Source organism: Pelobates fuscus, chromosome 11 (genome assembly GCF_036172605.1).
Source record: "Pelobates fuscus isolate aPelFus1 chromosome 11, aPelFus1.pri, whole genome shotgun sequence".
NCBI lineage: Eukaryota > Metazoa > Chordata > Amphibia > Anura > Pelobatidae > Pelobates > Pelobates fuscus.
The window spans coordinates 11,771,921-11,796,629 of record NC_086327.1 but is presented as its reverse complement, the minus strand read 5'-3'; the positions used below and the strand labels follow the sequence as shown (position 1 = coordinate 11,796,629).

Here is a 24,709-nt window from a genome sequence, read left to right as displayed (position 1 = left end):
CCCCCCCCCCTTATGTTTAAAGGACCACTATAGGCACCCAGACCACTTCAGCTTAATGAAGTGGTCTGGGTGCCAGGTCCAGCTAGGGTTACCCCATTTTTTTTATAAACATAGCACTTTCTCTGAAACTGCTATGTTTATAAATGGGTTAATCCAGCCTCCAAATCCTCTAGTGGCTATCTCACTGACAGCCGCTAGAGGCGCTTGTGTGATTCTCACTGTGAAAATCACAGTGAGAGCACGCAAGCGTCCATAGAAAAGCATTGATAATTCTTTCCTATGAGACCGGCTGAATGCGCGGCTCTTGCCGCGCGTGCGCATTCAGCCGAATGGGAGGAGAGGAGGAGGATCGGAGGAGGAGAGCTCCCCGCCCAGCGCTGGAGAAAGGTACGTTTTAACCCCTTTCCTCTCCCCAGAGCCCGGCGGGAGGGGGTCCCTGAGGGTGGGGGCACCATCAGGGCACTATAGTGCCAGGAAAATGAATATGTTTTCCTGGCACTATAGTGGTCCTTTAATGTACTCCCTGTGCACCCACAACCTTGTTATCCTCCCAGTCATCTTGCACTCCAAGCCTGTGGAGAAGATATCCATTTTTCAGACACTTGTGACTTTCCCATTTAGTCCTAAAGATTCCAGCCCCACCAGTTAGGATCCACTAGTGAGACACATCACACATTATGATTGTATGTGTCTAAAAAGGATGAAATTAAAGAGACATCTCACTGTCCAAATACAAATTAAGTAAAAATCACTGTTTTATAGATATACTCCCAAATGAAAACTAACATGCATTGAATTATGCATTTTCTCATTTGGGGTATTAGCTTGCAAAACCTGTAGATATTTTGTCTGCAGTCTCTACAAGCCCTCCCCTTCTAAGCCTGCCCAGATTTTCTGTGGCTGTCCAATCACAGACTTCTTAATACAGCTCAATGAGAAGTCTTTGCAAGGCAGGTGCTCTGAGCAACTGCTGCCGCTTGAGTTTACCTCCACTGAGCTAACCAAACCAGGAAGTAACAGATTGAAAGCCAGGGGAGTGTAAAAAGGTTAATTCACACATAAAGCTTTTTAGCAAGCTAACGTGCTTTAAGGGTCTGGTGTGTCCCTTTAAACATTCGAAATACAGATGGGGAAGAAGTCCTAAAAAAAGGGTTATCTATGCATTTCTTCTATTCATTGTGGAAGAGGGACATCTACAAAGAGAGTGGAAGATGGTATGCAAATGTCACCATTGATTTAAGATATTAAACACTGCATCAATGTGAGCGCAAATACTTAATTTTAAAACTACAGTTAAGTAAATAATAAGCAGTCAATGGGACAATATTATATCTCCATAGTAGAATTGGGGCAGCTGCACACTTTCAGACCGTTCGCCTGATTATCCTGAATACTGTACGGTATATAGATGTCATAAAAATGAGAGACCTGCCCTTTAAAACCCTCTCCTTACCCTGCTATGGGGTATTTGTTAATAACTGATGGTCATTCTGTGAAAAAAATCTTTCTATAAATGCTAGTACCTGAATAATATAAGATATAAAAAAATATAGGAAGATAAAACCAGTGTCTGTAAGCAGGTATAATGCACAGATACAGTAAGTAGAGTATAACCAGGCATATGTACTATGCAGTGCGGTGCAAGCTGCTAATGTTAATCGCGCTTGAGGCTGAATTAATTTTACCAGAGTTTGGCGATGATATTACCACTGGCAATTTACTGCCTTTCCTGCGGCATCCTGACCACTGCGGTCTTATTTTTATATAACGATTGTGGATTTTTAGCTAAGTATTAGCACACCCTGTCCTTTGGAAACGATAATAAATCTTGTCGTGAAACCCAATCATTACAATGGGTTTGCTGGGCAGTAATGCAATTACTGTAATGAAATCAATATGTAAAAAGTGCGATTTCATTATGGAATAACCTGGCTCACAGAGATCTCTGTCCAGTTCCCCCATTAGACCTGTAATGTCTAATTATTCCTTGCTATCACTGACGGTGAAGTCTCATTATTTCTACATTAGGCTCCCTCTATACGCCCTTTATTCCTGCAAAGCTTCAGACACATCTTTATATTTCAGTTAACCCTCACAGGAGAAGTTGGTTACTCATAAACAATTATACCAGCAAGGTCTTAATTTACAGAGTGTAAGTTAGTTTCGGGGCCCTCTTCACCAGTATGTCAATCATGTTTTGTTAGAATTTAGTGTTTGTTTAGTTTACTTATTGCACAGTGCTGCGGAATATGTTGTTGCTATATAAATCATTGTAATTATATTAAATACGTTAAAGGGATCATATTTGATATTTTTTAGAATTAAAAAATAGACAACTTAACTCCTTACTAAGTTCTACACTCACCCAATCTCTGCACAATCCTTGTGCCTCTATAAAACCAATCTATACTCGCCCTGTACATTTCTTTGCCTCTACTAATACTCACTTAATTTCTGTTTATCCATACACTCCCCTAGCTTCCATATTTTCCCATCTATAAAATCCTTTAACTTCCATCCTCTCCTATCTACATCCTCCCCACCTTTGTTTTTTCCCAAGAAATAAATTGTAAGATATCTAGTAAATGGAATGTCACTGCCTCTGTAGGCAGTATCCAGCCACTCATTGTGTCCCAGCTAGACACCTCTTAATGGCCTCTCTTTTACATCCAATTAACAGATAATCAGTTAACGATAATTAGAGCATTGATGTGTGTCACTCAAGATTTCCAGAGTAAATACTTTATAGTAGCAGATTTATTCACATAACTGTGTGTTAACCAGCAACACCTTATTATAGGTCTCCATTTAACATTAAATAGGACAAACTTGTCTGAGATGCAAATTAACTCAGAATTGCCTTTTCTGGATCTCATGCATCACCCCTAGAGGGCACTGTTACTGCACGCATACACACATTTTCCTACAGTACAACACATCTATTAAAAAGAAGGTATGATAAAACCCAAATAAAGAAACAACAAAATACTTATATAATAGTCCGAACAAATGTGCAAACTTGCAAAAAGAGTAGCCAATTCAAGTAGCAGGAATCTCTTATCCAGAGAAGTTACAGTAAAGAAGGTGCTTGGGAGTCGTATCAATATACAAAAAGAGACAGAGAAATACAAAAATAGCGTAGTATGTCAGGACAATATAAGGTGCTATGGAAATCTAGTGTAGTCCTACTCAATTTTTCTAGCGCTCATAATCAACTATAGTTTGGAGGGCGTACAGTGGTATAATCCCCACTTATGGGATATGTATGGTGGTGTAGTCAGCTGTTTCCACAGTAATATGGAGACCATAAAACCCAAAAAAGAGATAAAAAAAAATAGTGCTCTCTATATATATATATGGAACCAGGAGTATAAAATAAAAATATACACACACACACACACAAAATGGGTAAAATGGCGCTAAACAATATGCAGTCAGTTAACACGTAAAATCCCAGTGCGTCTAAAACCAACCCCAATGCGTGTTAAAAAACCAACCCAGTGTTTCAGTCACCTTAAAAACACTTACGAAATTGGATAAAAGAAAAGGAGGTTTTGCGCACACGCTGGACGTATAATATGATCTGTAATATAAACAGCTATCATAGGACATTATGTAAAATCCCAATAATAATAAAAAATAACTTGGAACACTCACACTTTAGAGAGCCATATAAGTCGGCTCTCTACTGTAAAAGCACATAGAATATTCCCAGTGGAGTATTCTGTGCAGATAGGTCCCACCAGAAACCATATAATCAGGAACCAGGATAGGTTAAAAGTAAAATACTTTATTCAAAATAAAAAACTAGCACAACGCGTTTCGACCACTTTCTTGGTCTTCCTCAGGTGCAATAATGTTATGTCAAAATATTCTGCTTTTATATTACATACTTAATTAAAAGATTTACAGCACATGCATACAAAAATCCAAAAACCCACCCCCCCATTGCCATATATGGTGGTTCCGGTACTTATTCCCTCCCAATATGGCGTCCCATGTCCATCCATGCTGTGAGGATCGACCTCTTCAGCATGGCCGTGCGTTCCAAATGCTTGTTGCCGCTCACGTGACTTCCGGTATTCGCGCCGATACGTCACTTCCGTTTGCTGATATCCACACAAAATCATTTCCGTTCTTCGGTATTTGTATACAGCGTTTTCAGGATCGCGTAGAGCAGACGTTACTTCCGTTTTTATCAGAATAGTAAGGGAACAAAATGTGTTCTTATAATACTCTTGGTTATTAACCACAAAGTCCATCATAAGTCCACATTTAGCTCACAGAATAAAAATAGAAATAGAGACAAGAAGAGAAAAAAATGTTTTAGTAAAAAGTTAATTTAGCTAAAGGTATAATAGGCACACAAATATCAATTAAAAGAAACTTAACAAAAATATATATATATATATATATAAAAAAGGGGTACTAAAACAAATTTTTTAGCTACATTAAGGGGTATGGTAATTGGCAGGGCTATTCTCGGTCATTTAAGGTGACCTCATGACCTATTGATAACATTTTTTATTATATATTTATTATAACCTGATTAAAGTATATATTTACACTGATTTCTAAACACATTTATTTTAGTGTAAAGACATGTTATACACTCAGACACACCAACAATACGGATCTCCCAGAAAAGAATGACATTAGGATAAAAAAGAGGGACAGAGAGATTGGGTCCCAAAATAGGGACACCTGTGAGGTATTATAATATGTGTAAGCAATCCCCATGGATGGATACAATGGCTGTTTGTCCATATTCAGGCTGCCTTATAATAGGCCTTAGATTTATATCACATGGCTAAATGGTAATCTCCCAGAATCCCTCACTCTGTGTCCTTATTAACTCCTAGCTTGCCTTGTGTCTTCCTCCTCTCTTATCATACCTGCTCCCTGTCACATTTATAGCCCCCTCGCTTCCTGTAAATACCCCAGGAACATCTGCTCCTGCATGGCCCGGGGCTGTTAGCAGTAACAGACTCCATGACAGCTGCTTCCGACACGACCATAAAACTCCTCGCTGTGTTTGATCTGTGCCAGGAGCCTCACACCTTTATTTACTCCTCTGTGTGGGCTTTCATTATAAAACTCAACCCATTACTAATGAATCTACAGAGCTGCTCTTTGAAGTTCTTCCCATTATCCTGACATTTGAATTACTTTACAAACAATTGTTTTTGCTGCATTATTTACAGTCTTGCAAACGTTTGTGCATCTTAATATAGAAAAATGTCCTTTTGTATAAAGTGCCGGCAAATATCCTAATCAAAAACACAATGTTCATCCTACCCATGTGCTCTCTACATACATGTAATATAAGCATGTGCTCTCTACATACATGTAATATAAGCATGTGCTCTCTACATACATGTAGCATGTAATATAAGCATGTGCTCTCTACATGCATGTAATATAAGCATGTGCTCTCTACATGCATGTAATATAAGCATGTGCTCTCTACATACATGTAATATAAGCATGTGCTCTCTACATACATGTAGCATGTAATATAAGCATGTGTTCTTTACATACATGTTATATAAGCATGTGCTCTCTACATACATGTAGCATGTAATATAAGCATGTGTTCTCTAAATACATGTAATATAACCATGTGCTCTCTACATACATGTAACATGTGATATAAGCATATGCTCTCTACATACATGTAACGTGATATAAGCATATGCTCTCTACATACATGTAACATGTGATATAAGCATGTGCTCTCTACATGCATGTTATATAAGCATGTGCTCTCTACATACATGTAACATGTCATATAAGAATGTGCTCTCTACATACATGTAATATAAGCATGTGTTCTTTACATACATGTTATATAAGCATGTGCTCTCTACATACATGTATCATGTAATACAAGTATGTGCTCTCTACATACATGTTATATAAGCATGTGCTCTCTACATACATGTATCATGTAATACAAGTATGTGCTCTCTACATACATGTTATATAAGCATGTGCTCTCTACATACATGTAACATGTAATATAAGCATGTGCTCTCTACATACATGTAACATGTGATATAAGCATATGTTCTCTACATACATGTAACATGTGATATAAGCATGTGCTCTCTACATACATGTTATATAAGCATGTGCTCTCTACATACATGTAGCATGTAATATAAGAATGTGCTCTCTACATACATGTAATATAAGCATGTGCTCTCTACATACATGTAATATAAGCATGTGCTCTCATGTAATATAAGCATGTGCTCTCTACATACATGTAACATGTGATATAAGCATCTGTTCTCTACATACATGTAACATGTGATATAAGCATGTGCTCTCTACATACATGTAATATAAGCATGTGCTCTCTACATACATGTAATATAAGCATGTGCTCTCATGTAATATAAGCATGTGCTCTCTACATACATGTAACATGTGATATAAGCATATGCTCTCTACATACATGTAACATGTGATATAAGCATGTCCTCTCTACATGTTATATAAGCATGTGCTCTCTACATACATGTAGCATGCAATGTAAGCATGTGTTCTCTACATACATGTAATATAAGCATGTGCTCTCTACATACATGTAATATAAGCATCTGTTCTCTACATACATGTTATATAAGCATGTGCGCTCTACATACATGTAACATGTAATATAGGCATGTGTTCTCTACATACATGTGATATACGCATGTGCTCTCTACATACATGTAACATGTGATATACGCATGTGCTCTCTACATACATGTAACATGTGATATAAGCATGTGCTCTCTATATACATGTAACATGTGATATAAGCATGTGCTCTCTACATGTTATATAAACATGTGCTCTCTACATACATGTAGCATGTAATATAAGCATGTGTTATCTACATACATGTAATATAAGCATGTGCTCTCTACATACAGGAAGTGCAGAATTATTAGGCAAATGAGTATTTTGACCACATCATCCTCTTTATGCATGTTGTCTTACTCCAAGCTGTATAGGCTCGAAAGCCTACTACCAATTAAGCATATTAGGTGATGTGCATCTCTGTAATGAGAAGGGATGTGGATTAATGACATCAACACCCTATATCAGGTGTGCATAATTATTAGGCAACTTCCTTTCCTTTGGCAAAATGGGTCAAAAGAAGGACTTGACAGGCTCAGAAAAGTCAAAAATAGTGAGATATCTTGCAGAGGGATGCAGCACTCTTAAAATTGCAAAGCTTCTGAAGCGTGATCATCGAAGAATCAAGCGTTTCATTCAAAATAGTCAACAGGGTCGCAAGAAGCGTGTGGAGAAACCAAGGCGCAAAATAACTGCCCATGAACTGAGAAAAGTCAAGCGTGCAGCTGCCAAGATGCTACTTGCCACCAGTTTGGCCATATTTCAGAGCTGCAACATCACTGGAGTGCCCAAAAGCACAAGGTGTGCAATACTCAGAGACATGGCCAAGGTAAGAAAGGCTGAAAGACGACCACCACTGAACAAGACACACAAGCTGAAACGTCAAGACTGGGCCAAGAAATATCTCAAGACTGATTTTTCTAAGGTTTTATGGACTGATGCAATGAGAGTGAGTCTTGATGGGCCAGATGGATGGATTGGTAAAGGGCAGAGAGCTCCAGTCCGACTCAGACGCCAGCAAGGTGGAGGTGGAGTACTGGTTTGGGCTGGTATCATCAAAGATGAGCTTGTGGGGCCTTTTCGGGTTGAGGATGGAGTGAAGCTCAACTCCCAGTCCTACTGCCAGTTTCTGGAAGACACCTTCTTCAAGCAGTGGTACAGGAAGAAGTCTGCATCCTTCAAGAAAAACATGATTTTCATGCAGGACAATGCTCCATCACACGCGTTCAAGTACTCCACAGCGTGGCTGGCAAGAAAGGGTATAAAAGAAAAAAATCTAATGACATGGCCTCCTTGTTCACCTGATCTGAACCCCATTGAGAACCTGTGGTCCATCATCAAATGTGAGATTTACAAGGAGGGAAAACAGTACACCTCTCTGAACAGTGTCTGGGAGGCTGTGGTTGCTGCTGCACGCAATGTTGATGGTGAACAGATCAAAACACTGACAGAATCCATGGATGGCAGGCTTTTGAGTGTCCTTGCAAAGAAAGGTGGCTATATTGGTCACTGATTTGTTCTTGTTATGTTTTTGAATGTCAGAAATGTATATTTGTGAATGTTGAGATGTTATATTGGTTTCACTGGTAAAAATAAATAATTGAAATGGGTATATATTTGTTTTTTGTTAAGTTGCCTAATAATTATGCACAGTAATAGTCACCTGCACACACAGATATCCCCCTAAAATAGCTATAACTAAATACAAACTAACTGTGTTTTATATAGAGATACACTGTGTTATATACAGATACATTGTGTGTTATATACAGATAGATACATTATGTGTTATATACTGATACACTGTGTGTTATATACTGATACACTGTGTGTTATATACAGATACAGATACAGGTACATTGTGTGTTATATACTGATACACTGTGTGTTATATACAGATATAGTGTGTTATATACAGATACATTGTGTGTTATATACAGATACAGGTACATTGTTTGTTATATACAGATACAGTGTGTGTTATATACAGATATCAGATACACTGTGTGTTATATACAGATACACTGTGTGTTGTATACAGATACACTGTGTGTTGTATACAGATACACTGTGTATTATATACAGATACACTGTGTATTATATACAGATACACTGTGTATTATATACAGATACACTGTGTGTTGTATACAGATACACTGTGTGTTGTATACAGATACACTGTGTGTTGTATACAGATACACTGTGTGTTGTATACAGATACACTGTGTGTTATATACAGATACATTGTGTGTTACATACAGATACAGTGTGTTATATACAGATACATTGTGTGTTATATACTGATACATTGTGTTGTGTGTGTATATATATATATATATATATATACACTGTGTGTTATATATTGATACACTGTGTGTTATATACAAATACATTGTGTGTTAAATACAGATAAACTGTGTGTTAAATACAGATACATTGTGTGTTACATACAGATACACAGTGTGTTATATACAGATACATTGTGTGTTATATACAGAGACACTGTGTGTTATATACAGATACATTGTGTGTTCTATACAGATACATTGTGTGTTACATACAGATACACTGTGTGTTAAATACAGATACACTGTGTGTTAAATACAGATACACTGTGTGTTAAATACAGATACACTGTGTGTTATATACAGATACACTGTGTGTTACATACAGAGACACTGTGTGTTATATACAGAGACACTGTGTGTTATATACAGAGACACTGTGTGTTATATACAGATACACTGTGTGTTACATACAGATACACTGTGTGTTACATACAGATTCACTGTGTGTTATATACATATACATTGTGTGTTATATACAGAGACACTGTGTGTTATATACATTGTATTCTCCATAAAGATAAAGGGGATAACACCCTCCTCTCTTGTTGTCATGGAAACCTGATCCAGCCTGTAGCAATAGACCTGCCAAGAGAACACTGGATTGGGTAGAACTAAGCTGTCCCACAGTCACTGATTGGCTGAAACAGTCATGTGACTATCAGAGGAATGCAAATGAATGATGGCATTTGGCTCCCTTTACTGGGACTGACTGGGGCTACAGCCTAGCTTATACTGGAGAGACGAAGGATCCGGCTTAAATTATACTGGGGGTACATCTTATATTAATACTGGGGCTGACTGGTAATACAGTTTATACTGGGACTGACTGGGGCTACAGCCTAGCTTATAGTGGGGAGACGAAGGATCCGGCTTAAATTATACTGGGGGTACATCTTATATTAATACTGGGGCTGACTGGTAATACAGTTTATACTGGGGCTGACTGGTAATACAGCTTATACTGGGGCTGACTGTGTGATACTGGTTTTACTGGGACGTACTGGGACTAGGTACTGGAGTTACTAGGACTGACTGCTGTGGATACCTGTTACCGGTTATACTAGGACTAGTTACTGGAGTTACTAGGACTGACTGCTGTGGATACCTGTTACCGGTTATACTAGGACTAGTTACTGGAGTTACTAGGACTGACTGCTGTGGATACCTGTTACCGGTTATACTAGGACTAGTTACTGGAGTTACTAGGACTGACTGCTGTGGATACCTGTTACCGGTTATACTAGGACTAGTTACTGGAGTTACTAGGACCGACTGCTGTGGATACCAGTCACCGGTTATATTTGGACTAGTTACTGGAGTTACTAGGACTGACTGCTGTGGATATTGATCATACTTGGACGGATTTATCGGATTACTGGAGATACTGGGAGCTTAAGATACTGGAAGCGAGGAGGAAAAGTCTGGAAATGTTGCAAAAGGAACCCCAGAGGTGACACTACAAGGTACTGGGAGAACGTCATGTACTGGGATCATGAGCAGACGTTACAATATGTAGGAGGGATGCATAGTGAGGTCTGTATGATGAACATAGAGTCTGTAGGATGCCCAGAGAATCTGTAGGGATGCCCAGAGAGTCTGTAGGATGCACAGAGAGTCTGTAGGATGCACAGAGAGTCTGTAGGGATGCCCAGAGAGTCTGTAGGGATGCCCAGAGAGTCTGTAGGATGCCCAGAGAATCTGTAGGGATGCTCAGAGAGTCTGTAATGCACAGTCTGTATGATGCCCAGAGAGTCTGTATGATGCCCAGAGAGTCTGTAGGAGGCACAGATAGTCTGTAGGAGGCACAGATAGTCTGTAATGCACAGGAAGTCTTTAGGATGCCCAGAGGGTCTTTAGGATGCCCAGAGGGTCTTTAGGATGCCCAGAGGGTCTTTAGGATGCTCAGAGAGTCTGTAGGATGCATATTGATAGCGAGTGATGCACAGATAGTCTTTAGGATGCCCAGAGAGTCTGCAATGCCCAAGGAGTCTGTATGATGCCCAGAGAGTCTGTAAGATGCCCAGAGAATCTGTATTATTATTATTATTATTATTATGTTATTATTTATATAGCGCCAACAAATTCTGCAGCGCTTTACAGTGGGTGGACAAACAAACATGTAGTTGTAAGCAGACAAGTTGGACACACAGGAACAGAGGGGTTGAGGGCCCTGCTCAATGAGCTTACATGCTAGAGGGAGTGGGGTAAAATGACACAAAAGGTAAGGATAGTATTAGACTTGTGACAGTTGCAAGAGAGGAATCAGTTTAATTGATACGCTTTTATGAAGAAGTGGGTTTTCAATGATTTTTTTTGAAGGAGTTGAGACTGGGTGAGCATCTAATGGAGGAGGGAAGTATGATGTATGATGCACAGTGATAGCGTATGATCCATAGTGATAGTGTATGATGCATAGTGATAGTGTATGATGCACAGTGATAGCGTATGATCCATAGTGATAGTGTATGATGCACAGTGATAGCGGATGATGCACAGTGATAGCGTATGATCCATAGTGATAGCGTATGATCCATAGTGATAGTGTATGATGCACAGTGATAGCGTATGATCCATAGTGATAGCGTATGATCCATAGTGATAGCGTATGATCCATAGTGATAGCGTATGATCCATAGTGATAGTGTATGATGCACAGTGATAGCGTATGATCCATAGTGATAGCGTATGATCCATAGTGATAGCGTATGATGCACAGTGATAGCGGATGATGCACAGTGATAGCGTATGATCCATAGTGATAGCGAATGATGCACAGAGTGTCCGTATGATGCATATTGCATGTTATTTACTAAAGTGAGAATTCAAACTGAAATTTCACATTTAAGGTCAAAAGAGCCAAACTGGGAAACAATCTCTAGGCCAGCAATGCTTTTAGTTTGGCCTTAAGTTTGAAATTCATGCCATGTGCTCTCTCCAGGGGAGGTGAGAGCTGTCACTACAAGTAGTACACGCAGCATGTACATACGCAGATTGGCTGGCCATGAAAACATTCTCTTCCCTTGGTGTCACTGATCCAGAAGACGTCATTTCTGTATTATACATGTGGCTAAAAAGGTGGCAGGCTGCGGGTGCTGGGAGAGCCTTGGTTCTTCTGAAACTTCTCCAAAATGGTTTGAGAGAAATACATTTGGGACAGCCCCTGTAACCTCATAGCACCATTGCCACTACAGTAAGCTGTAAAGGGCCCGTTTAATCTGAGCAAAACAATGTATGTATGATGCAAAGCAAGTCTGTGCAACACACTGGTAAAGTGAGTCTGTGAAATCAGCCTACATGGTGCACAGTGAGTCTGAGTGATGCACAGTGACACTACACAGTGGCTAACAGGAAGCATTGACTTCTAGTGTGAGTGATGCTCAGTGAGAGTAGAGCTGTCACAGTGGATACAGTGAGTGAGTGATGCTCAGTGAGAGTACACAGTGGGTAATGAAGAGCTGAGCAGTCAGTGTGAGTGAGGCTCAGTGAGGGTACACACTGGATAGTAAGGAGCTGAGCAGTCAGTGTGAGTGAGGCTCAGTGAGAGTACACACTGGATAGTAAGGAGCTGAGCAGTCAGTGTGAGTGAGGCTCAGTGAGAGTACACACTGGATAGTAAGGAGCTGAGCAGTCAGTGTGAGTGAGGCTCAGTGAGAGTACACACTGGATAGTAAGGAGCTGAGCAGTCAGTGTGAGTGAGGCTCAGTGAGAGTACACACTGGATTGTAAGGAGCTGAGCAGTCAGTGTGAGTGAAGCTCAGTGAGGGTACACACTGGATTGTAAGGAGCTGAGCAGTCAGTGTGAGTGAGGCTCAGTGAGAGTACACACTGGATAGTAAGGAGCTGAGCAGTCAGTGTGAGTGAGGCTCAGTGAGAGTACACACTGGATAGTAAGGAGCTGAGCAGTCAGTGTGAGTGAGGCTCAGTGAGAGTACACACTGGATTGTAAGGAGCTGAGCAGTCAGTGTGAGTGAAGCTCAGTGAGGGTACACACTGGATTGTAAGAAGCTGAGCAGTCAGTGTGAGTGAGGCTCAGTGAGAGTACACACTGGATAGTAAGGAGCTTAGGAGTCAGTGTGAGTGAAGCTCAGTGAGGGTACACACTGGATAGTAAGGAGCTGAGCAGTGAGTGTGAGTGAGGCTCAGTGAGGGTACACACTGGATAGTAAGGAGCTGAGCAGTCAGTGTGAGTGAGGCTCAGTGAGAGTACACACTGGATAGTAAGGAGCTGAGCAGTCAGTGTGAGTGAGGCTCAGTGAGAGTACACACTGGATTGTAAGGAGCTGAGCAGTCAGTGTGAGTGATGCTCAGTGAGAGTACACACTGGATTGTAAGGAGCTGAGCAGTCAGTGTGAGTGAGGCTCAGTGAGAGTACACACTGGATTGTAAGGAGCTAAGCAGGAAGTGTGAGTGAAGCTAAGTTAGAGTACACACTGGATTGTAAGGAGCTGAGCAGTCAGTGTGAGTGAAGCTCAGTGAGGGTACACACTGGATTGTAAGGAGCTGAGCAGTCAGTGTGAGTGAGGCTCAGTGAGAGTACACACTGGATTGTAAGGAGCTAAGCAGGAAGTGTGAGTGAAGCTCAGTTAGAGTACACACTGGATTGTAAGGAGCTGAGCAGTCAGTGTGAGTGAAGCTCAGTGAGGTTACACACTGGATTGTAAGGAGCTGAGCAGTCAGTGTGAGTGAGGCTCAGTGAGAGTACACACGGGATAGTAAGGAGCTGAGCAGTCAGTGTGAGTGAGGCTCAGTGAGAGTACACACTGGATTGTAAGGAGCTGAGCAGTCAGTGTGAGTGAGGCTCAGTGAGAGTACACACTGGATAGTAAGAAGCTGAGCAGTCAGTGTGAGTGAGGCTCAGTGAGAGTACACACTGGATAGTAAGGAGCTGAGCAGTCAGTGTGAGTGATGCTCAGTGAGGGTACACACTGGATAGTAAGGAGCTGAGCAGTCAGTGTGAGTGAGGCTCAGTGAGAGTACACACTGGATTGTAAGGAGCTGAGCAGTCAGTGTGAGTGAGGCTCAGTGAGAGTACACACTGGATAGTAAGAAGCTGAGCAGTCAGTGTGAGTGAGACTCAGTGAGAGTACACACTGGATAGTAAGGAGCTGAGCAGTCAGTGTGAGTGATGCTCAGTGAGGGTACACACTGGATTGTAAGGAGCTGAGCAGTGAGTGTGAGTGAGGCTCAGTCGGAATGATCAGTTTAATTTGAGTATCAGTGTGAAATTAGAATTGTTTACATTATTCACTGCTCCCATAACGAGGGGGCTGTATTTTACTTTTTGGATTTTTAATGTATTTTAGAGAAATATCTACTCTGCCAATATTCTAGTTTGTATTTTCAAGCGTCAGGAAATTCTGTTATTGCTATTTCATTTTAATGCAATTTTCATATTTAATGCAGACATTAAGCTGCTATGGGCTAATACACACTGACTGTTTATTATTTAATTGAATTAATGCTAATTTGTTTTTATCACCTTACCTGGGTGTCCGTCACCTTCTCCTACAAGGAGCTTCTGTTAACCTCGCTGTGTAGGACCAGCTCACATCGGCTGAGAGGGTCTATACGTAGCTCAATCAGAAATCTTTTGGCTCTCGTGGTGGTTACCAGCGCCGACGGACCCCAAGTAAGTTGTGAAACTGTTAGCAGATGGTTTGGATATTTAGCCTGGGGGAGTCTCTGGGCACTCGTGGCACCATAACCACTACAAAGTTATGTGGTGGTTATAGTGTCTGGAGGTTTCTTTAACTTTTTCAGTCTATTGAGGAATGTCCATATTGGTTTCAGTGATTAGGGTAGAAAGGAGCCAATCTCTAACTGGTTAACTCAGATGATCAATTTCACTACTCGTTAAGTATTGTATAAATACACTCTTTTTTATAAGCATGACCGTTTTTAAAAGGAAGTGGGCAATGTGTGTATGGTAAAGGGAGCATGCAAGGCCCTCAGTTTAACAATCCTATCAGTTGGCCATATGTCCTTTTTATTTGGTTACTGTCATGGCGTCACTTCCTGCCTGCAGCCTTATTTCCCAGGCCATAGAGCCTGACACACAGACTGATTTATGGCACCCATTAAAACTTGTTCCTTTGCTCTGCCAGACTCGGAGGGGGAAGGAGGACAGGTCTGGTGGAGAGGACAGGTCTAAGGAGGAGAAGTCTGTTACTGGATCTGTCACAATACATTTCCTTTGGGTGATTTAAAGCCCAGATTCTTTGAATTGATCCTTTTGGGTTGGAGGTGGACATCCTGAATCCCCTCTGGGAATGTAACGCATAGATAAGGTTTTGGAAGGGGGGAAGGGGGGGCAGTCCTAAATATTATTTCACAGTGCGGCCCAATAAAGCGAAAATAATTAGTATCAAGTTGAGAATTTTTTGTAGATATAATGAGCCAACCTGCGTATTATTTTAGTCAGGGAGAGGTGGTTATAGTGTTTGAAGGTTCCTGTAACATTTTCAGTGTTTTGGAGAATGTCCACATGCCATATACGGTTCATTCATTAGGGTAAGTATCTAGCACTATTACTGATACTTATTCCATATCCACAACGTGAAATAATGTGTGTACATAAATAGGACAATTACAAGAAAACTTACATGGACGATAGGTCGAAGAGGACCCTGCACATACGAGCCTACAGTCTATAGGAGGTGGGGTATAAAACACGTTAGGACAGGTTTATAGGTTGTCCCCTTAATTTGCAGTGTAATCGCTTGCTGTAGCCAGTCTGCACACTCTGCTGTCTCTCTGTAGTTCTATGTTGGGGTGGTCTGTGTATTCACTCATAAACAGTGATTTGTAGTGAATAGAAAACTGAATTGGCAAATGCAGACCCAGCTATACTTACAGTTATTTTAGTAAATTCTGTTCAGTTTTCGATGCTCCCCGATCCATTGTCTATTCTATAAAGTGTATACTGTGTGAAATCTGCCTACACCTGCTCTTGCTGTAGGTAAAAGCGATGGGTATGGCTTTAGTATAACAAAATGCCTAACAAAATCCTGCACAAATGGGTAATATAGCATTGTCCTTGCAAAATCATTAGTAAATAAATTGCAAGGTGTGTTCTTGCCTACTCCTTGCCTGTACACACAGCTCTATGTACCCATAATGCAAACTGCTCTTTTAAGAACACAAAACATGTCAGCTCACAATGCTTTCTCGTGACTTTGCAATGTGTCCAGCGGAAACAGTAAAGACTTACAGTGATATAGAAAGGGTAGTAGATACCTGGAAAAGCCTTCCAGTGGGAGCAGTAACAGTGATTTAGAAAGGGTAGTAGATACCTGGAATAACCTTCCAGTGGGAGCAGTAACAGTGATATAGAAAGGGTAGTAGATACCTGGAATAACCTTCCAGTGGGAGCAGTAACAGTGATATAGAAAGGGTAGTAGATACCTGGAATAACCTTCCAGTGGGAGCAGTAACAGTGATATAGAAAGGGTAGTAGATACCTGGAATAGCCTTCCAGTGGGAGCAGTAAGTGATATAGAAAGGGTAGTAGATACCTGGAATAGCCTTCCAGTGGGAGCAGTAACAGTGATATAGAAGGGTAGTAGATACCTGGCATAGCCTTCCAGTGGGAGCAGTAACAGTGATATAGAAAGGGTAGTAGATACCTGGAATAGCCTTCCAGTGGGAGCAGTAACAGTGATATATAAAGGGTAGTAGATACCTGGAATAGCCTTCCAGTGGGAGCAGTAACAGTGATATAGAAAGGGTAGTAGATACCTGGAATAGCCTTCCAGTGGGAGCAGTAACAGTGATATAGAAAGGGTAGTAGATACCTGGAATAGCCTTCCAGGGGAGCAGTAACAGTGATATAGAAAGGGTAGTAGATACATGGAATAGCCTTCCAGTGGGAGCAGTAACAGTGATATAGAAAGGGTAGTAGATACCTGGAATAGCCTTCCAGGGGAGCAGTAACAGTGATATAGAAAGGGTAGTAGATACCTGGAATAGCTTTCCAGTGGGAGCAGTAAGTGATATAGAAAGGGTAGTAGATACCTGGAATAGCCTTCCAGTGGGAGCAGTAACAGTGATATAGAAAGGGTAGTAGATACCTGGAATAGCCTTCCAGTGGGAGCAGTAACAGTGATTTAGAAAGGGTAGTAGATACCTGGCATAGCCTTCCAGTGGGAGCAGTAACAGTGATATAGAAAGGGTAGTAGATACCTGGAATAGCCTTCCAGGGGAGCAGTAACAGTGTTATAGAAAGGGTAGTAGATACCTGGAATAGCTTTCCAGTGGGAGCAGTAACAGTGATATAGAAAGGGTAGTAGATACCTGGAATTGCCTTCCAGTGGGAGCAGTAACAGTGATATAGAAAGGGTAGTAGATACCTGGAATAGCCTTCCAGTGGGAGCAGTAACAGTGATATAGAAAGGGTAGTAGATACCTGGAATAGTCTTCCAGTGGGAGCAGTAACAGTGATATAGAAAGGGTAGTAGATACCTGGAATAGCCTTCCAGTGGGAGCAGTAACAGTGATATAGAAAGGGTAGTAGATACCTGGCATAGCCTTCCAGTGGGAGCAGTAACAGTGATATAGAAAAGGGAAGTAGATAACTTGAATAGCCTTCCAGTGGAGGCAGTAACAGTGATATAGAAAGGGTAGTAGATACCTGGAATAGCCTTCTAGTGGGAGCAGTAAAGGCTAACAGTGATATAGAAAGAGTAGTAGATACCAGGAATAGCCTTCCAGTGGAAGCAGTAAAGGCAAACTGTTTTATAGAAAGGGTAGTAGATACCTGGAATAGCCTTCCAGTGGAAGCTATAAAGGCTAATTGTAAAATAGAAAGGGTAGTTGATTCATGGGGGGTTTTATTTATCCTAAATATTAATTTCCCATATTTTTACTATCCCTTATACGCTTATGGTTTTAATCTATTCTACTTTCTGGTACTATGACACTGATTAAGATGGATTTAGGCAGCTCAGTCTGCATACTGGAACAAGGTAAAATGCATGTAAATGAATGTACTGGACTAATAATGGTATGCCAGCTCACAGTGTGGTGCTCACTGCCCCCCTTGTAAAATGTCCTTAATCCTACAGATGAATAAAGCTTGATATATTAGACAATCACACACATACTAAATATGCAGGACTCCAGCTGATTGGTCGTCGCTAGGTTACATAATAATCATGAGGAAATTAGGCTGTTCTTCTCCTTGGAAGCATGGATTTGATCGCAGGGGGCAGGTAGGCAGAAGAGAGACAGAACAAAAGGCAGCTCTATGTGGGATCTGGAGCCTTGGAGAAACCATCCAGAGCACTGGGTACATTGGTAAGACCTCCGACCAGGACACAGGGATTCGCATAATACCCCAGTCTGCCTATTGTCTTCCAAATGAGTTTCCTTTCAATGCTGGATCAAGGCTACATAGGGCAGTCAGTGGTGGATTGAGGCTTGTTGGAAGAATCGTCCAGTATGGACTGAGACTACTTAACACAGTCAGTCCGTATGGACTGAGACTACGTAACACAGTCAGTCCATATAGACTGAGACTATGTACCACAGTCAGTCCGTATGGACTGAGACTACGTAACACAGTCAGTCTGTATGGACTGAGACTACGTAACACAGTCAGTCCGTATGGACTGAGACTATGTAACACAGGCAGTCCGTATAGACAGAGACTACGTAACACAGTCAGTCCGTATAGATTGAGACTACGTAACACAGTCAGTCCATATAGACAGAGACTACGTAACACAGTCAGTCCATATAGACAGAGACTACGTAACACAGTCAGTCCGTATAGACTGAGACTACGTAACACAGTCAGTACGTATGGACTGAGACTACGTAACACAGTCAGTCCGTATAGACTGAGACTACGTAACACAGTCAGTCCGTATGGACTGAGACTACTTAACACAGTCAGTCCGTATAGACTGAGACTACGTAACAAAGTCAGTCCGTATAGACTGAGACTACGTAACAAAGTCAGTCCGTATAGACTGAGACTACGTAACACAGTCAGTCCGTATAGACTGAGACTACGTAACACAGTCAGTCCGTATAGACTGAGACTACGTAACACAGTCAGTCCGTATGGACTGAGACTACGTAACACAGTCAGTCCGTATGGACTGAGACTACGTAACATAGTCAGTCCATATAGATTGAGACTACGTAACACAGTCAGTCCGTATAGACTGAGACTACGTAACACAGTCAGTCCGTATGGACTGAGACTACGTAACACAGTCAGTCCGTATGGACTGAGACTACGTAACAAAGTCAGTCCGTATAGACTGAGACTACGTAACACAGTCAGTCCGTATAGACTGAGACTACGTAACACAGTCAGTCCGTATGGACTGAGACTACGTAACACAGTCAGTCCGTATTGACTGAGACTACGTAACACAGTCAGTCCGTATGGACTGAGACTACGTAACACAGTCAGTCCGTATAGACTGAGACTACGTAACACCGTCAGTCCGTATGGACTGAGACTACGTAACACAGTCAGTCCGTATGGACTGAGACTACGTAACACAGTCAGTCCGTATAGACTGAGACTACGTAACACAGTCAGTCCGTATGGACTGAGACTACGTAACACAGTCAGTCCGTATTGACTGAGACTACGTAACACAGTCAGTCCGTATGGACTGAGACTACGTAACACAGTCAGTCCGTATAGACTGAGACTACGTAACACCGTCAGTCCGTATGGACTGAGACTACGTAACACCGTCAGTCCGTATGGACTGAGACTACGTAACACAGTCAGTCCGTATGGACTGAGACTACGTAACACAGTCAGTCCGTATAGACTGAGACTACGTAACACAGTCAGTCCGTATAGACTGAGACTACGTAACACAGTCAGTCCGTATGGACTGAGACTACGTAACACAGTCAGTCCGTATGGACTGAGACTACGTAACACAGTCAGTCCGTATGGACTGAGACTACGTAACACAGTCAGTCTGTATAGACTGAGACTACGTAACAAAGTCAGTCCGTATGGTCTGAGACTACGTAACACAGTCAGTCCGTATGGTCTGAGACTACGTAACACAGTCAGTCCGTATGGACTGAGACTACGTAACACAGTCAGTCCGTATAGACAGAGACTACGTAACACATTCAGTCCGTATAGACAGAGACTACGTAACACATTCAGTCCGTATAGACTGAGACTACGTGAGACAGTCAGTAAGTATGTACTGAGACTACGTAAGACAGTCAGTTAGTATAGATTGAGACTACATGAGACAGTCTGTTACTATGGATTGAGACTAAGTGAGACAGTTATTTACTATGGATTGAGACTAAGTGAGACAGTCATTTACTAAAGATTGAAACTACATGAGGCAGTCAGTTACTATAAATTGAGACTGCATGAGACAGTCAGTTAACCTAAATTGAGACTGCATGAGACAGTTAGTTATTATGGATTGAGGATGGTCAGCAAGAATAGATTTTTATTGATTGAGAGAGTTCCCATCATGAATTAATCAGTGGCGAGAGAACCAACCCATGTGAATTTTGACTGGGTGCAAGAGATCGTTAGTATGGATTTTGGCTAGGTAACAGTTGGCCGGTATGGACTAGGTGGCAGAGTCGGCCAGTGTGAATTTTGGCTAAGTGAGAGAGATGGCCAGTATGGATTTTAGCCAGGTGACAGTCAGTGTGGATTTGACTAGGTGCCAGAGTTGGCCAGTGTGGGTTTTGGCTATGTGACAGTCAGCCAGTATGGATTTTGGCTAGGTGACAGTTGGCCAGTATGGATTCTGAATAGGTGGCAGTCGGCCAGTGTGAATTTTTGGCTAAGTGAGAGAAACAGCCAGTATGGATTTTGACTAGGTGACAGTGGACCAGTATGGAATTTGGCTCTGTGACAGTGGACCAGTATGTATTTTGGCTAGGTTATAGTCTGCCCATATGGATTTTGGCTAGTTGACAGCCAGTATGCATTTTGGCTGCTAAGTTACAGTCGTCTCGTATGGATTTTGGCTGGTGACAGTCAGCTAGTATGGATTTTGGCTAGTGACAGTCAGCCAGTACAGAGTTTTACTATTGACAGTCAGCCAGTATGGATTTTGGCTAGTGACAGTCAGCCAGTACAGATTTTGGCTTAGTTACAGTCGGCCCATATGGATGTTGGCTAGTGACAGTCAGTCAGTATAGATTTTGGCTTAGTTACAGTCGGCCCATATGGATGTTGGCTAGTGACAGTCAGCCAGTATAGATTTTGGCTTGGTTACAGTGTCGGTCCGTATGGATTTTGGCTAGTGACAGTCAGCCAGTATGGATTCTGGCTAGTTGACAGCCTGTGTGGATTTTGACAAGGTGTGAGAATCGGCAAGTATGGATTTGGCTGGGTGACAGAGCCAGTATGGATTTTGGCTAGGTTACAGTCGGCCCCTGTGGATTTTGGCTAGGTGACAATCGGCCAGTATGGATTTTAGTTTGGTTTCAGTCGGCCCGTATTCATTTTGGTTATTGACAGTCAGCCAGTATGAGGTTTGGCTTGGTTACAGTCAGCCCGTATGGATTTTGGCTAGTGACAGTCAGCCAGTACAGATTTTGGCTTGAATACAGTCGGCCCGTATGGATTTTGGCTAGTGACAGTCAGCCAGTACAGATTTTGGCTTGAATACAGTCGGCCCGTATGGATTTTGGCTAGTAACAGTCAGCCAGTACAGATTTTGGCTTTGTTACACTCGGCCCATATGGATTTTGGCTAGTGACAGTCAGCCATTATAGATTATGGCTTGGTTGCAGTGTCAGTGTCAGATTTTAGCTAGGCTGCAGTCGCCCAGTATGGATTTTGGCTAAGTTACAGTCGGCTCCTTTGGATTTTGGCTAGATGACAGTCAGCTCCTTTGGATTTTGGCTAGGTTACAGTCGTCCCCTTTGGATTTTGGCTAGGTTACAATCGGCCCCTTTGGATTTTGGCTAGTTTACAGTCGGCTCCTTTGGATTTTGGCTAGGTGACAGTCAGCTCCTTTGGATTTTGGCTAGGTGACAGTCGGCCCCTTTGGATTTTGGCTAGGTTACAGTCGGCCCCTTTGGATCTTGGCTAGTTTACAATCGGCCCCTTTGAATTTTGGCTAGTTTACAGTCGTCCCCTTTGGATTTTGACTAGGTTACAGTCGGCCCCTTTGGATTTTGGCTAGTTTACAATCGGCCCCTTTGGATTTTGGCTAAGTTACAGTCGGCTCCTTTGGATTTTGGCTAGGTGACAGTCAGCTCCTTTGGATTTTGGCTAGGTGACAGTCGTCCCCTTTGGATTTTGGCTAGGTTACAGTCGGCCCCTTTGGATCTTGGCTAGTTTACAATCGGCTCCTTTGGATTTTGGCTAGGTGACAGTCAGCTCCTTTGGATTTTGGCTAGGTGACAGTCGGCCCCTTTGGATTTTGGCTAGGTTACAGTCGGCCCCTTTGGATCTTGGCTAGTTTACAATCGGCCCCTTTGGATTTTGGCTAGGTTACAGTCGGCCCCTTTGGATTTTGGCTAGGTTACAGTCGGCCCCTTTGGATTTTGGCTAGTGACAGTCAGTCAGTGTGGAGATTGAGGTTCTGTATTTGTGGCTAGTTTGTTATTGGCTGTCAGTGTGTGTGATTTCCCTTGGTGTGAAGGGAGCTCCCCGCCTGACCCTGATGCTCACATATGCTAATGTGATGACAGCCTTGCCAGATAGGTGCCATATTTTAATTGAGCTGCTGGTCCCCCCTCCCCCGCCTGCAGGAAATGTGCAGCCTTTGATGTGAGCTGGTTCAGGGAGGCAGTGAGGTGGAGTCTGCCCTTCCTATGGGCAGTGAGGCCAGCCCTGCCAGAGCTTCTCCCAGAGCCAGTGAATGGGCAGCCAGTCCCTCTCCCTGTGCCAGGTTAGTGGGGGGAGGGGAGAAATAGTAACCTATTCCTTGCCAAGCCACACTCCTGGTTAACGGGGCCAGGCCCCTGGGGGGGTCTGTGTTATGTGTTTATTATTAACCTTTTCATCACCAAGCTACAAAACATGCTACTGCTTGTTAACCTCTTCTGTGCCAGGTTAGTTCTTTTTAACCCACATGTTTTCTGCTGTCATTGCCAGGATAGTGTGTAAAAAGGTATAAATAATAGGGGTGCTAGCCACTGACAGGAGTGATGAAAGAGGGGTTCGAGGCATGGTAAGGAAGGCATGTGACAGAAATTGGGATTACATGGCTCAAAAAAAGGGGGTCCGTATGTAGGATGTGTTTAAAGTGGGGTCCAGGTGTGAAATAGTGGGATTGCATGTGAAGAAGACATAAAAGTGGGGTACATGTAAGAAACAGATGTATAAATTGAGTGAATTTCTGTTATATGTATAAAAGTGAGGTGGTACAGGTGTTAAATAGAAGGGGTGCATGCTGTTGATGCAATAAAGGGGGTCATGTGACAGATGTAGAGGAATACACGTCACAGTTAGGAACATACTGGAGTGTGCATGGCAGATGCAGAAATAGTGGGGTACACTGCCCGGTGTCTGGGTTTTTATTTTAGGTCTAATTCTTTATATTTTGTAACATTTTTCTCTTGTTGTACAGCTGGCTAACATACAAGGACAACCTTCCCATTACCTATGTGTGTTACATCCTTCGTAAACAATGTGTCCTCTTCCACCCTGCACGTTGTGGCCCTGAGCTATATAATCTTCTATGTTTGTTGCGTGTTCAGACATACTCCCAGGCCTTAAACAGGGAGCAAGCCAGGCTTCCGCTGCCCCCAGGGATATGAACTATCTCTAACGATTCGTTGGACACATTTACAAGATCCGTCTCACTATTCTCTGCTTGCATGTGGACCTCGATTCAGGGTTATTTACTAAAATGAGAATTCAAAGTGAATTTCAGATAACCGGACTGGAAAAATTCTCTAGATCAGCTAAGCTTCCTGTCTGGCTACTTTGGCCTTAAATTTAAATTCACTTTGAAATCTTACTTTGTCAAATAGCCCTGCTTGACTCCTCTTTTACAGCGTTATTCAAAGGGAATTTAATATTTAAAGGAACACTATGGTATTCCTAACACTGCATTCTGCCTCTGCCTTTGCAGAAAGGGTTAAAAACGGCTACCTGGGAACTCAATGCCCAGGTGCTGTCAGTGCCGTATTTGCATTCGGCCTTCCCCACGGGAAAGCATTGAAGCATTCCTTTCCTGTGGGGTTTTTCAAATGCTGGGCGTCCTTGTGCAAAGTATGAGGACATCCAGTTAAACTCTGTGATACAGCAGGAAGCTCCTCTATTTGTCTGTCTGGTAGACAGCTACTAGAGGCAGTCTGAACCCTGCGATGGAAACACAGCAGACAGCCACTAGAAGCAGTCTGAACCCTGCAATGGAAACGCCGCAGACAGCCACTAGAAGCAGTCTGAACCCTGCAATGGAAACGCCGTGGACAGCCACTAGAAGCAGTCTAAACCCTGCAATGGTGTTAAGATCTGCAGTGGTTATGGTACTGCAGTCTTCTATTCCTTTCCCAGTAGCTGAGCATAAGTGATTATAACTGCAGTTAGGAGGTAGAGGAATAGTGTAGATGAATGCAGCTTCCAAGACGATTCTCCCCAGCAAGTAGAATATTCCCTAAGCATGAGCCTAGACTTCATGAAGGGTGTAACAGGAATGATTTTTATTGAGGCCACACTGGCTTTTATGAGAATCCTCCTGCCAGAGGACCTCCCACAGTAAACAAAGACAATAACCAATCAGCATACAGATTTACAGTAACACCCGCCCTCT

At 42.2% G+C, this 24,709-nt stretch overlaps 1 protein-coding gene across 4 annotated transcripts in view; it reads left to right on the top strand.

Moving 5' to 3' along the window:
* The window catches only part of PHC2 (polyhomeotic homolog 2), a 200,343-nt gene that overhangs the window by 130,857 nt on the left and 44,777 nt on the right, over nucleotides 1-24,709 (top strand). For 3 of the 4 annotated variants that reach the window (XM_063436119.1, XM_063436120.1, XM_063436117.1), the window contains exon 1: nucleotides 9,655-10,444. The exons of the other annotated variant lie outside the window; for it this stretch is intronic. The gene's annotated coding sequence lies outside the window, so the exon portion shown is untranslated. Of the gene's footprint in view, nucleotides 1-9,654; nucleotides 10,445-24,709 lie in introns of those variants that run through there. 4 annotated transcript variants of the gene reach the window in all.